The following is a 14,825-nucleotide window of genomic DNA, read 5'->3' as shown; positions in this document are numbered from 1 at the left end:
TTGTTTTTACAAGTGCAATCCAATTTTTTTGCGATGTTTAGTTTTAGGGACTTCTTTCTCTGCTATCCCTTTTAAACAGGTGGCACATCGGTGTGGTCTAGGTACAGTAGTTGCATGAGGTCTTCCAAAGAAGAGAAAAAAAAATTCTGGTGCACTTTTAAACTTGCAGCTTCATATTGCTTTTTGCTGTATTATAAATCCTGTACCTTGCATGTCTCCAGCCACATACTCACATGTTATACTGGCAACATAGACTGGCTATATGTGTATGCCACATTATTGCTGGCAACATAATGCCATCACATTCAGTTAGGTGCTACATACTCCAAGGCGCTACATATTACACTATAGTCCTAAGTACCTTGAGAGGTGGTACTCAAATTCAGAAAGTACTGGGACCCTAGTTAGTTATGGATTTGGTACCATATCCAGGCACGACATAAGCTTTGGCTGCATATGCAATATGAAATGTTCTTGGTGGGCTAGCAGGTCAATTTGTGTGGTAAAAGACATTTCAGCATCCAGAGAGATGCCAATATTTGTCAAATAATTGGTAGATATTAGCAGAGTGCCCTGGACATCTGACCAATTGAGACGGTATATCCTTGAGCTGGGTTGCCCAGCATCACTATTTCCATCTTAGACAAGTAGAAATGGATATTATTTGGGTAAGCCACTCATGAACTTAATCAAAGGCATGCCAATAGAGGATGTGTTACATTTGTCAACATTAAAGGGGCCGGTGATTCAATATTTGTGGTAAACAAGCAGGGTGAAGAGTTGACCCTCAGGGAATCTCTATACTGAGGGATTTGAGTTTTGATTTGAATTTGTTTCTTTTTACATGCGTAGTTCGATTCTCGAGAAAGGATGAAATCCAGTCTAGCACTGATCCTTTGATGCCCACTGTGACATTGAGTCATTTTATTATGATGGAATGGTCAATGGGGTCATAGGCTATCGGGAGATCTAGCCAAAAGAATTCAGATGAGGCCTTAGTGTGCAGTGTTTAGAGGATCTCTTCCATGAATAACAGGATGGTTTTGGTACTCATGTGGGGCTTAAACCCTGACTGATTATCATGTATTAGGCCAAAATATTCACTTTGTTCACAAGCTGTGCAGTGACTTTGATTATAATGTTTGTGATCGTGCAGTAGGTTTTGGAGTCCTGACTGTCTAGCACTGTTTCTTTCAGTGTGAGAGGGGGAGGGGGCAACCAATGCTTCCTTGAAATCCTGCAGGATCTTGCCTATTGCAAATGATGAGTTGCGTAATTGTGAGGAATTCGACCATCCGCATGGTGGGCATGCGCTCACCTGGGATTTTTGAAATATTTAATTAAATGGAATTATGGCATACCAACCACAGGAAAATGTGTGTGGCTAATCCACACACAGTTTCCCATGCTCACACCATGACAAACGCATAGACCTGTGTACTCTGGGGGCCTCATTCCGACTCAGGCGTTAAGGGGTTTACGGCGCCATAAACGGCGCCGACCCTTAATGCCTAATTACAAGATTCCCTTTGCGGGATGGCTCTTTAACAGCTGCTTTTTGCAGCCGTTAAAAGCCATGCCGCAAAGGGACCTTGGCGATAATTACGGCACCGTAATTTACGGTGCCGTAATTATCGCCTTTCCCCATTCCCATTATGCCCTATGGGACAAAAATGGGAATGGGGAAGGGGCCATTGGTGAATGGGGAATTACCGCCCCACTCACCTTGGAATGGGGCGGTAATTCCGCCATCCACCATGGCGGATTTGCAACCTTAGCGGCATGGACCATGGTGCTGATAGCACCATGGTCCTCCACCAAGGTTGTAATGAGGGCCTGGGTGTATACAGCCTACTGGCACAGTCAGCACTGTCATATTTAGTTGGAATGTAACAGCCAGGAGTACATTATGTCATCTCCAGGAAGGGGGAGGACCAAGCTTCCTCCTGCCATGGCCAGCTGATTAACTAACAAAGGCTCCATGGAGCCGCCCTGCTCTTTTGCTAGGCCCTGGAGCTGGTGGCAGCGAGTAACATACCAATTATAGGATACTTCAAACAGGCCCACATGGGGCCTGGCTACAGAGGCTAACAAATGAGACAGGAAACCCAACAACCATTCATATGTAACGGTGTCCACCGGAAGCAAGCTCCTGGCCACAGTATCAATGACAGTGAACTGTCACATCTGGGGCTGGTGTTTACAGTAGGCCACCCCAGTAAGGGGACCCCATTCATAAGGTGCGAGAATGTGGTTTGCAGGAGCCAGAGTGTCTGGTCTCACTGCAGCTTCAAGGGAGACCTGCCGCTTTAATCAGGAACCACAGAGAGATCCATCAATCAGAGAGACTCTTTGATCAAGAACAGACAGGAAGATGGGTGGGACTTAGTATCACAAGTTTTCACCACTTTACCTTTCCTGTTTCAAAACACTCTGGTTATGACCTCATGCATACAGGTGATTGTTGGTAGGGGCCGCAGGATTGGTTTATTAAGGTAGGCTTAGCCTACACCAATCACTATGGCCCATTTGGCTTTAAAAGTGGGCTGAGCCCCTCTTTTGGCAGATTATCTCATGACTTCACCAGAAGTAACAAAGAAAAACTGAACATTGGACCTTGGTGGAAGGTACAGTCTGCCTTACATCTTCTCCTAGAGAAAGAATGCCAGGAATTTAAAAGAGGGAAGCAGGATCCCTCCCCTAAACATTAACAGAGGGAGATCCAGAACTCAGAGGACCCTCCAACTGCTCCAGGAACTGGTACTCAGCCAGCAGACTGTATGCTCTGCTAGGCTCTGCAGCAAGCTTCGTAGGTAGGAAGTGCAAGAAGGTCTCTGAGCCTGCAACACCCTCGAAAGCTGTGGGTCGTCTGCCTTAAAGAATGACGTGACCCCATTAAAGGGCATTTAGAGCCAGTTGACTTCCTCGAGCTGCAACCGACTGCTACTCTGACTGTTGTCAAACCACAGTCGCTTAAAGACATTCGAGTTGTCTCAAGCAGTGCTTCAGAACTGCTCATTAACACTGAGATAATGATTCCTGACCCAGAGCCGCTATGTAGGCCAGCGTGCAGCCGTTTGCCCAGCTTTGCTCACCGCACTGTCTGGCCGCCTGATACCCGCAGCTGACTCCCATCTCAAACTCTGTCACAGAACACTGCAAAGTGCCCTGAAGCCGTTGCAGACCTGTTGAGCCTTAAGAACACCTACAGCACTAGATACATTGTGGTTCTGTCCCCATGGTCCTTCCCTGGAACGCCCCTAGAGGCATATTTAGACCCATTGCTATCTTTGGGCTGAAGCCAAGTAACCTTAAACTGTTGTGATTATTAACCATACCGACTACTTTCTTGTCAGTATCCGTAATGCATCCCCTTTCCTTCTTTGAAACTGTCTGTCCTCTGCATTCCTTTCCAGGGTGGGTTGTATTTCGCAGTGTGGTTAAACTGTCTGCTGTGATAAATAAAGTAGATTTTTTTTAATGCAACCTTGACTGGCCAGTCCCATTTATCATTGAGTAATTGGATTTTCGCTGTGTTGCAACTAACCAACAATCCACAACCTTTCGGAGATAAGCCTGCCGCTCTGTCCATGTTACCAAATTTGGACAACAAGGATTATAATTTGCTAGTTATCCCAATCTGTGTCTCCCATCTGGTGTATTAGAGGTGTAGGGCTGATTGATGGTTTAGAAACCGATATTCACCCCTGGACTACCGGTACCCCAAAAGTTGATGCGTCACAATACATGGGCAATACATTATAAATAGCACCTTCTAAATTACCAATACATAAATAATGCAATATATCAGCTGACTTTATAACCAGGCAGTAATTCAAATACCACCTGTTTTTAACATTAACATTTAACTCATAATGAGCTTGTCTGCACCTGTGTGAGGAATTCCCAGTTCTGGAATCATCATTTGTATAGAGCTGTATGTACAGGATTTTTGTTAAATGGTTATCAAATGCTAGAGGGTTAGGAAGTGAATTGGACTTCTCGATGTGCAATATATTTTTCATTTCAACCTATGTGCCATAGCTTTTTACTGCATGTGTTTCTTACATGCAGACATTGCTTCATCCTCTTTTCCTTATATTCACATCTTTATTGGGAGTATATATATGGTGCAGACCTGCACACATGACAGCAGAGCATGAAATGAGGCAGTACTTGGCCATACCCTGATAAATTAGTTTATTTCACCAGGAAACAGCCTCCTCCTTCACTGTCCCAGGGTAACTGATATACTGGAGAACACCAAAATTCCATTGCAACCCTAGGGTTCCATAACATGTACATGCCTAGTAAGATTCTAAGAGGAAGGGAGCAGTGACATGACACAGCTCTAACCTTATTTAAAAGCACTAATAATGGAACAATAGACATGTTCCAAGGCTCTGGGAATGTTTTGGGGAATCATGAGTTTAATGAGTCATTTGATTCGTGTGGAAATGTAAAGAAGTTGCATGCTCGCTCTCTTCAGACAGTTCAACTGACCGATATGGGTGACAGCTATTATCTGCAGACCCCAAAAGACTTAAAGACGACGTGTGGTCGATCTTTTATTGGTCCGGAAGAAGGTGATATCAAATGACTTGTGTTGTCAACGAAACCGGTTGACCAGCCTACAGATATTCTTTGTAATGGTTAGGATACAGTGATGAGCCATATTAAACCTTTAGTAAGTTTCGGTACACACTCAGGTGAGGGTCAAAGAAAGTTGGATCAAAATACCCACCTGAATGTATAATGTTAAGCATTTTCTGTTATAATTGTTTTTACAAGTGCAATCCAATTTTTTTGCGATGTTTAGTTTTAGGGACTTCTTTCTCTGCTATCCCTTTTAAACAGGTGGCACATCGGTGTGGTCTAGGTACAGTAGTTGTTCAGGTGAAGTAGAGCCTTTCTAGAGGAACATCTTGAGTCTAGCAATAGGATTGACAAGAATGGAGTATTGTCTATCTTTTTTGTGATATACTTATAGAGTGTAGCTTTGGTGCTCAACCTCTAGCGGTTCGAATTAGCACTTTTCTTTCTTGTTAGTCAGCCCACTATCTCAAGTTTTCGTAGCATTGTGCTCAAAGTTGAGCAGTGTGATTCCTTATCTTGGCCAAAGACCAGGATGTCATTCTGAAAGAGTGCAACATTGGACATGTCTTTAAGCAGATATGTATTCATTCTCTTGAACACGGCTGCTGAGGAAATGCTGAGTGGCATCCTGGGTATTGGAATGTTCCTTCTGGTGTAAGGATCGTCACATGATACTTTGACTCTGGGTGCAGACAGGCCTGGTGGTACGCACTCTTTAAGCCTAGTTTTTAAAAGACTGTAGTGTCGTTTACCGGTAGTGGGAGCTCTCTGATATTTGGTAAAGGGCATGAATCCATAACAATACAAATATGGAGGTCTACACACATCCCTGGTTTCTGGCTAGTTTGTTTATTCCTGAGAATGACACGATTTAACTATTCTGTGGCTTCAAAGGGTTTTATGATGCCTTGTTGCAACAGTTTGTCAAGTAGCTGCCGCAGATCATTTTGAAACTCGCGAGCCGTGGGAATAGACAGTGACATTATTTTACCACTTTTTATGCCAGGGGGTGCCTGAGCCAGTGCAGAGGCAGATGGAAAAACAAGTAGGCATGAAAGCAAAACCATGGGCTGAGATACAGCTGACGATAGTACACCATTGTCGGCTATTACAAGAGAAAAATAGGAAGAAAGATGAGACTAGGAAAATTGAGGAAGCTAAGTTAGTTCAGAATTTCTTTTCAAAATTTTCCATAAAGGAGGTGGTATTGACAAGTGGAGAAGGATTAATAATGCAGGAAGCAATGGGTGCATCGCAGGTGCGTAATCTGTGCCGATGGATAAAGGTGGATAACGGTTCATGCCACGAGGCAGAGGTATGGGCTATAGAGGAAGAGGATGTGGATTCCAAAATAATGAAGGTGGGTTTCAGACTACACAGAATGAGAATCAGAGTACCCAGGGAGGATATAACCTAGGGGGACTTGTAAGACTGGCACCCCAATTATGTTGGACTTGTGGGATGACTGGGCATATTGCATGCGTATGTGGAAGCTAAGGGAATGTACAACATGGCTAATTTTCAAGAGGGGGACAGCTTATCCTCCACCATATAGTACACAAACCAGAGAAGGGTTTTCCCAAGATCACACATTTTATCAGACACAAGCACTGCAAGTACAGCAGGTATAGCAACAAGAGCGAGTGAAAATTAATCCAACACTAGGGCAGTCGCAACAAGCCCCTATGCAGACATAGCAGTATGCAAACACAAGACAAAAGCTGACACCCAGAATAGGAGGTGTCACTGTGGTAGGAGGAAATCCTTCCACAGGGATGGGGTTGAGCCTCTACCTACAATAGGACAGCTCACAGGGTCACTTGATGTGTCCAGTACTATACGTGACACCAGACCCCTAAGAGGAACCAAGGGTTGATGTGACGATAAGGAGGAAAATAACTTTTTATATTCTAGTAGACATTGGAGCCACTCGTTCATGTATACGAGAGGGAAAATATCCAATGCCAGGAATTGCCATGAATGCTCAAGGGTTCCCTGGAGCTACAAGTTGAGTTCCTTTTACTGATGATTTACCAGTGTCTACAGGTGAGTATGACATGTCTGTTCTTTTGTTATATTGATGACAGACACCGGTTAACATTTTGGGAAGAGATTTGTTGATAAAACTAAACATGACAATTTCATTTACTGATCAAGGAATAGTGTGCTCCCCTCCAGAAATACACTTTTTAAACATGGGCAAACGTATACTGGCGTTCACAGGGCAGGTCGCTCTGCGAGGCGTTCCAGTAGATTTAGAGATTTTTCTGTATTGTATAGTGAGTGAACATTCTACTGACATGGCTATCTGAATTAGTGGGAAAGATTGTGAGGATACCTGATGCGTTTTTGATTAGAACACGAATACCTATGGACGAAGAGGGGGGACAGACTATCCCTATAGAATTAGAAGCAACGATAGTACGAAGGAAAATGGCAATGCTCAAAGGAGTAGATGAAGAGGGTAGAGCATGGAGAACAATCATAGCTCTCGGGGAAGGGTACAGATTGACTGACATAACTGATGACGACATGTTCAGGGAAGACCAAACAGATGATAAAGTGGTGTTCTTTTTGAGCATCACAAACTGGATAAGGATAGAAAAGAGGGAAGTCCCACAGCGAATGGTGATAATGTGGCATTGTCCAGCATTTTTTCAGGAGGATTTGTAGAAGGTGCCAAGCGTCCTTTGGACCACAGGCCCTTATGAAGTAGGTTTATTAATGGGAATAGAGAAAGTTAAAATAGAGCTTAAGCCAGGAGCGATGTTACCTTGAGCAAAACAGTATGCATATCTCGAGAGGCTGAGGAAGGTATATTTCAGACCATTTCAGCTTTGATGAAACAAGGGATTCTGGTGCCATCGGAATCATTGTGAAACACTGCAGTGTATCCTATCAATAAATCTAAAGGAGGGTCATGGAGATTTATACAAGATATGAGATCGATTAACCAGATTGTAGTTGTAGAGTTTCCTCTAGTTCCTAATCTGACGATGATACTATGCAGTATCCCGGTGGAAGCTCGATATTTAATGGTGATCGATTTAAAAAATGCAGTTTCTCGAATTCGTTGCACAAAGACTCACAAGACTTGAACTTGACTCTTCCTTTACGTTCCGCCAAACTTGACTGAAACATATTAGACTGTCCCACGGGTACTGTGAGTCCCCATCAATCTTTAACAGAGTCCTACAGACAGATTTAGGCAATATTGATCTTAAGAGTGCGGTAATACAATACGTTGATGACATTTAATTTGTAGCACCACCGAAGATGAGTGTAGACACAATTCTATTCAGTTGATGACTATTCTAGAAGACAAGGAGAAGTTACAATACTGCCAAGAAGAGGTGTTGTACGTAGGGCAGCTGATTTCACATGAAGGAAAGAAGGTGACACCTGAAAGAGCTGAGGGGATTATGAAAACCTCAAAGCCAAATACAGTGAAACAGATGCAACAGTTTTTGGGGTTATGCAACTATGTTTGAGCCTGGGTGTTTAATTACAGTACATACACAAGAACCCTTTTGCAAGCTTTAAAGAAAACACAAGTGGATAAAGTAAAACTAGAATGGATTGAGGAAATGGAGGAAGGGTTTGAAGAAGTGAAAAAAGCTATTTGGACAGCCTCTGTTTTAAGAATTCTCAATTATGCTCAGGAATTTTATTTGTTTTTGCACACAAATGGGACAGTTATGACAGCAGTGCTTACGCAGAGAATAACATTGGGATACAAGCCTTTAGCGTATTACAGTGGGATTTTAGACCCAGTTATGAGAGGATTCTTTCCTAGCGAACAATCTTTGGCTGCTGCCGCGTTCGCAATTGAGAAGTCTACAATTATTGTTATGGGCTGCTCCATGACTCTCTTCATTACGCATGCTCTATTTGCCATTTTAGAGAACCCCAACGGCACATCCAAAGAGCATCATCTTATGAGGTAATGATTTATAATCCAACGATTAAGATTGTAAAATGTAAACTAGTGAATCCTGCCGTATTTATAGCTGAGCCAATAGAAGAAGGCGATCATGTGCATGTCTGTGCTAATTATTTTGAATTTTATGATGATATACCCCGAGTGAAGGAGAATGCTTTGGCGGAAAGGGCGGAAAGGGAAATTCTCTTTATAGTTGGTTCTTCAAAAATTGATCAGTGGGGAAAGGCATTCAGGTGCCGCGGTAGTGAGACACAGATTAAATGGAGAATTTGAAGTTGTAGCAAGTGCAAGGCTACCGTCTCACTTTTCAGCGCACGTAGCAGAGCTAGTAGCGCTTATTGTCACTGTTGTGAAGCACGAAGGGCAGGAAGTGACGGTGTACAGTGACTCTGCCTACGTGATGTCAACCGTACACGCAGGGTTAGCATGTAAAAGGAGGGGCTACCTTTGTGCGGACGGCACTCAAATGCAGCACGCATCCTTAAAGGACAGGCTCATTAAGGCACTACAACTCCCAGTGGCCATAGCGGTCGTTAAATGCACAGTACATACTAAGCAAACAGAGTTTATCTCTTGCAGAAACGAAGCCTCAGACGAAGTAAACCAAAAGGGTTGCATATTCCCCAGATATTTCAAATTTTGATACTGAGAGTATTAAAGAAAAAAATGTTACAACCATGTAAGTGCAAGAAGGGTTTAATAAATTGTTGATAACCTAACTAATGGTGATTCAAGGGAGTGCACCACAGGAGGAGCAGGAATTGTGGAAATGAAGCAGGTGTTCTTCATCCCCCATAGAAGCATTTTTTGGCAACAAGACAGCACTGGAAAGCTGGTGATGCCAATAGTATTATTAATGGTCACACTTGAATGGCTGCATTAACCCGCACATGTAACTAGGGAGAGTCTTGCTTCTACAATTGCGGAAGACCGGTTCATTCCGAATTTGTTGGAGCAAATTGCACTGTTTATGGTAAACTGCACTGTGTGTCAAAGGTTTACTGCTGGGCATACACTGAAAGCAGTTAGAGGGGTAATACCTCGACCCGAATGATCTGTTTCAGCATTTACATATCGACTATGTTGATATGCTGCAAGTATGTAATGGATATAGATATCTATTAGTGGTGGTGTGTCCCTTCTCTAGGTGGATCGAGGCAGGTCTGTGTACACACCCTGATGCCACTTGCGCAGTGAAGTTTTTAGTGCGTGAACTTTTCCCGAGATGGGGTGTGTGTGAAGTGCTGAAATCTGACAATGGGCCACATTTTATTAATGAGATATTTGAACAAATAGGGCTTTTATTGAATATAAAACACACATTTTCTTCTGCTTATCACCCGCAAGCAAACGGAATATGTGAGAGACTCAACGGCCTCCTTAAAGAAGGATTGACAAGATTAAATTGACTATGAAGAAGGGATGGCTATATTGCCTACCCCTATATGCCCGTTGGAATCAGCCAGGATCAGACCACCACCTCACCCTGCATGAACTAGTGGCAGGGTGTCAAATAAGAACACCCCTCACTCCTCCATCTAGAAGTACAAGTGATGCCCAGAGTATAGCTAAAATCTCAGGTGATGAGATGCACAACTATTTGACATGCATGACCTCCAGCATTTCTCTCATTTCAGATCAAGTCAAGCGCAAGGGGAGTTGATCTCAGAACACAGAAGAAGATAATTCAACAACCAACCCAATTACTATCAGTACCAAAGTTTTATGTTGGAGACCTAGTTCTCATTAAAAACTGTACTAGAATGTTGCCTGAGCCACATTTAATTATCCCTTTTTGCGTGAGCATATAACCGCTTCAGCTGTAAAGGTCCAAGGAAGATGAGCTTGGCTTCACCTGCGTGACATAAAAGCCCACAAAGGTGAGACCCGCCCTCCCACTGTTGCTGATCCAGATGCAAGGCAAGAAGAAGAATTTCAGCATGTGCAGACTCGATCGATGAGGAAGAAGAAGGACGATGAAGCAACCAGCTGATAATGCAGATTTTGTATTGAACTGAAATTCAAAAAGACACTCCTTATAGATATTTTATCAGGAGTGCAAAGACTTGCTGTGAATTTCTGCAATTTTGAAAATTTACATTTTTTACTCAAAGTTATGCCTAAACGTCTTGTCAGCATAGGCGTTGATATTCACACTTTTTTACAGGATCCTAAAAATGTCCCATTGATAAGAAGGCTTCTCATAACAATAATTGAGCAGATTTTACAGTTGCAAGTATAAAGAAATTTGATGATTGTATTAAAGATGGGAAATGTACAGTTCTAGAGAATGAACAAGTGCAACAAGTACCAGGATTGCGCGAGAAATCGATGCTTATGTTTTTGTGCATAATATATGCCTGTATGATTGCTGTCTTTGTCTTTCTGTCCCTCATTTTTCATAGTCTCTATCATGTTGGTACTTCCACTGAGTTAGAGGCCCCTGTGGTTCTTCCTACTCGGGGAACGCCCTTTGATATATATACTTCATGAATGGTACAAGGCTTCTAAAAGACACAGGAGAGATGCAGAGGAAGATAATGAGGGGATAAATGCCTATCTAGACAATGCAGCACACTTGGGTAATAACATGTGGTACCAGCACAAGAGGGAAGTAGGTGTAAAAACCTCTAAGGAAAGTTGTAATGTCTGCACTCTCATCCCCTATGCCATGAATACAGTGCACACTTTCATCTCTAGAGAAGTCCCAGAACACAATGCTATGTACCTCATTCATCTTGCCGCGTGTATGACCAGAGGACACTTTCAGGGAAGTTGGGCCACTTTACTATGGAGATCGAAATGGTCGTTTCCATTCCAGGATGATTATATCAAGACTACAAAGATGGAAAAGGAACCTGGATGGGAGAGCAAGATGCTTGTGTATCCTGCAGCAGGACAGGAAGAGATAGTTATTGAAGACATGAACAGAGTGAATTGCCCTGATGTAACAGAAGTAGCTGGATGACATGGATGTTGGGAACAAACTCAAGTCTTAGGGCCTCATTACGACCCAGGCGGAAAACCATGGTGCTAATAGCACCATGGTCCATGCCGGTAATTTACCGACTCCGCCATGGAGAAAGGGGGAATTACCACCCCATTACAAGGTTGGCGGGGCGGTACTTCCCCCTTCCTCCATGGCCCTTCCCCATTCCCACTGGGAATGGGGAAGGCGCTAAGTACGGTACCGCAAATTGAACCAGAAGAGAGAATTACTTCTCAGCCAAGTCAACAGAAGCATATGACTCCATCCCTTATGAACACTGGTTGTTCAGCAAGACTGCTTCAATATTTAAGACTATATTCATGCCTGGGATCCAGATGATGGCCAATGACAAGTGGTTGCAGATTACGAGATCGGAGCTTCTGCAGACAATCAACACCACCATAAAGGGATTCAATGCTATCAAAGAAGAGCTGAGGGCCATACGACTAATGACCCTGCAGAACAGAGATGTCCTTAATATGAATACAGCAATGGAAGGAGGCGTTTGTGCCAAAATTGGGCCATCATGTTGCACATTCATACCTTCTCAAGATGACGAGAATGGGACCTTGACAGAGGCCATAACATTGCTAAAGAACCTGCATAACAAGACGGAAGACGAGACAGAGGCCATTACAGATGAAAGCTGGGTTGCTTCCGTATTCTCATGAATTCCACAGTGGATGGCTAACATCTTCAAGTTTCTTGGAGCAATATTGGTGATGGTGATGTTTGGATTCTGTGTAATCAGGATAGTGATTGCTCAATGCAAGAATATATCAAAGAAAGCAGTAGGAATGAAGAGCATGATCAATATTGAATCTGGGTTTGGACCCAAGGAATTGACTGATGAAGATGTCAGAAAATACCAGCATGAGAGTTGAGAAAGGGTGACGCACTGTGAATCAATGAATTCCATAAAAGTGAAATCCAACATTGGCTACAAGACGGTGATCAAGATCCAATTATAATAATCATTGATGGGATTGAAACATGCATGTCAGCACTGTTTTAAAGGATGGTGAGTTTTGAAACGTGATCATTTTTATTAATTGACTTTCCCCCACATCCTAAATGATTTTTCCACTTAGTTAATTATTGTTTAGGTCCAGCACACCCCTTTCCTAAATCGTTGTGTTCATTCTATCAATTATGAATGTGGGCATTCTATCACTATTGCACTATTTCTCAAGAAATAGACTGATTAATAAATTAATTTTCTAGATAAGAAATACATCGTTTTGAGTACATGCATTAATTAATTATTTACAATTGAACCAGCTAAACATCAGGAGAATCTGACCACTCCCCGCCTACTACTCCAATAAAACTGACATCTCCACAAGCGGACTCAACTCAACTAGTGCTCTAAGCTTCTCCTGGACCTGCCTCTGTACTCCTTTTCCACTTTTTCGCACCAAGAGAATACTCAACCTTGCAATTCATACTGTCTACGTCCTCACTCCTTCCCTCCCATCTACTCTCAGTCCCTCACTGGCTGAGTTTCCATGCATCACTGATCCCTCGACAAATTCTGTTTGCTCATCCTAAAATGAATCCATGGCTTAGCTCTCTCCCCACCCTATGTCTGGTTTAGGCCATCAGCTGTAACTCTCCACCGTGTATCCTTTACAGCAGATTTCTGTTTCCCCCTTCCCTGTGATGTCTTACTCTTCTTTTGCTCTTCTCTACCCAATTCCCTGAAAGCATAAACTTCTCTGTCCAAACCCACTGCCTCTTCTCTTTGACCCCCTTCCCTACCCCACTGTGCATAATGCATCTGCACCTGTAAAACTGTATATTACTGTCTGTATTGTGCAGAACCTATGTTGTTAGTTTGCACTCTCCGAAACCCTGTGTGCTCACTTGAATCAAACCACCTCCACCACCGGGATCATTACCTACACAATGATCGTTTTGGCATTTTGTAAAACACCCTGTGTACAGTTTAATCCACTTACATAATAATGTACAGCATTTCTTATTGAAGTGTTCACCTTATTGTTCAATAAAACACAATGAATAAGGGGCCATTGTACAATGTATAGTAAATGGAGCACTACAGTAAAAACTGAAGAACGCCTCTAGTGTCTGGCAGCTATGTGCCTGGAGCCATAGTAGTAAGCAGAAGTTTAATATAATATGACAGATAAGCCAGAACTATATTTCAAAACTCTGTATGATCTAACCCAATGCCATTGATTCATCTTGAAGGTAAGGATTCCTTATAAGTTTCATATGCACAGCTGATATCAGTGTATGATTGGTAGGTTAAACTCCATTAAACGTTTGATTCAGACATTTATCCTTTGATTGGCGGCCAAGTGACTATCAATGTAAAGTAGGCAGTGATGGCTGTCCTTCTCAGAGTTCTTTGGTTGAAAGTGCCATAAAAAAAGTCACTATTATATATTTGCCCTATGTGAAATACCCAAAGCATTGAGTTTGGTTGCAAAGGAATGGATATATGCTTAATGGTTGATGAGTAACTTAGCATTCCAGCTTCATGAATTATGGATACATTATTCACTTTTTCTACCCGGGGATAAATTAAGGCTAACTCCCTTGACTAGTTTCTTGTCTCCGTTAAGCCAATTGTTCTGATTCTTACAGCGCAATAGGACAGAAACACTGCAAAGGCTAGTCAAAGTAAGTAACGCCATGTCTCATGGTGGGACTGCAGATGAAGATGTCTGCCCAGTATTCAGACTGAACCCACGGGAAGAGCTGTCCGAACATGTCTTGTGTAAGAGGGCAGACTTCGAGCCGGGCTCCTGTCGGATCATGAAACAGCTTTTTTCGGAGAAACCCGGAAACTGTTCTCACCAGAAATCAGATGTTGTCTGTGAAATCAAGGTAAGCATTTAATGTTACTCTGAAGAAAAGCTTATTGTCTGCTGTATTCTATAAGTTTGTTCCCATGATAAAAAAGGTGGTCCACATCTGCTAACCATGATGCTTTTTGGGTAGCCCTCTGCCTGGCATTTTGCGTTCCTTTTATGAGATTGTTATATTTTAAGGCAATCCGGGTGAGAAGCACAAGTCAAAACGAGGTGTTCAGGACATTTATATTGGGTTTTAGATGATATCCCCACACAATGTTAGGAAAAACTATTGAAAATGGTGGATTAGCAAGCATGCTTGGCCAATGAGATTGGTCAAAAATGAAGAGGATAGAATATACCAATGTGTGGGATTTCTCATTCAATGAAAGTTCAGGAGAAGAGGTGGGAAATTGTGCATTTAAAAACATATGAAACACTCCTACTTCAGGCCCCAACTTATAGGATTTAAAGA

At 42.6% G+C, this 14,825-nt stretch overlaps 1 long non-coding RNA gene across 1 annotated transcript in view; it reads left to right on the top strand.

Moving 5' to 3' along the window:
• LOC138515741 (uncharacterized) overlaps window positions 1-14,371 on the top strand; it is a 119,165-nt gene extending 104,794 nt beyond the window's left edge. Inside the window, exon 3 of the long non-coding RNA XR_011282163.1 lies at window positions 14,142-14,371. This is a non-coding gene — a long non-coding RNA (uncharacterized lncRNA). The remainder of the gene's footprint in view (window positions 1-14,141) is intronic.
• Window positions 14,372-14,825: the final 454 nt, after the last annotated feature.

The sequence above is a fragment of the Ambystoma mexicanum genome, chromosome 6q (assembly GCF_040938575.1).
Source record: "Ambystoma mexicanum isolate Mex_15411 chromosome 6q, UKY_AmexF1_1, whole genome shotgun sequence".
Lineage (NCBI taxonomy): Eukaryota > Metazoa > Chordata > Amphibia > Caudata > Ambystomatidae > Ambystoma > Ambystoma mexicanum.
The sequence above is the reverse complement of the archived record's forward strand: the minus strand, read 5'-3'. Positions and strand labels throughout refer to the sequence as shown.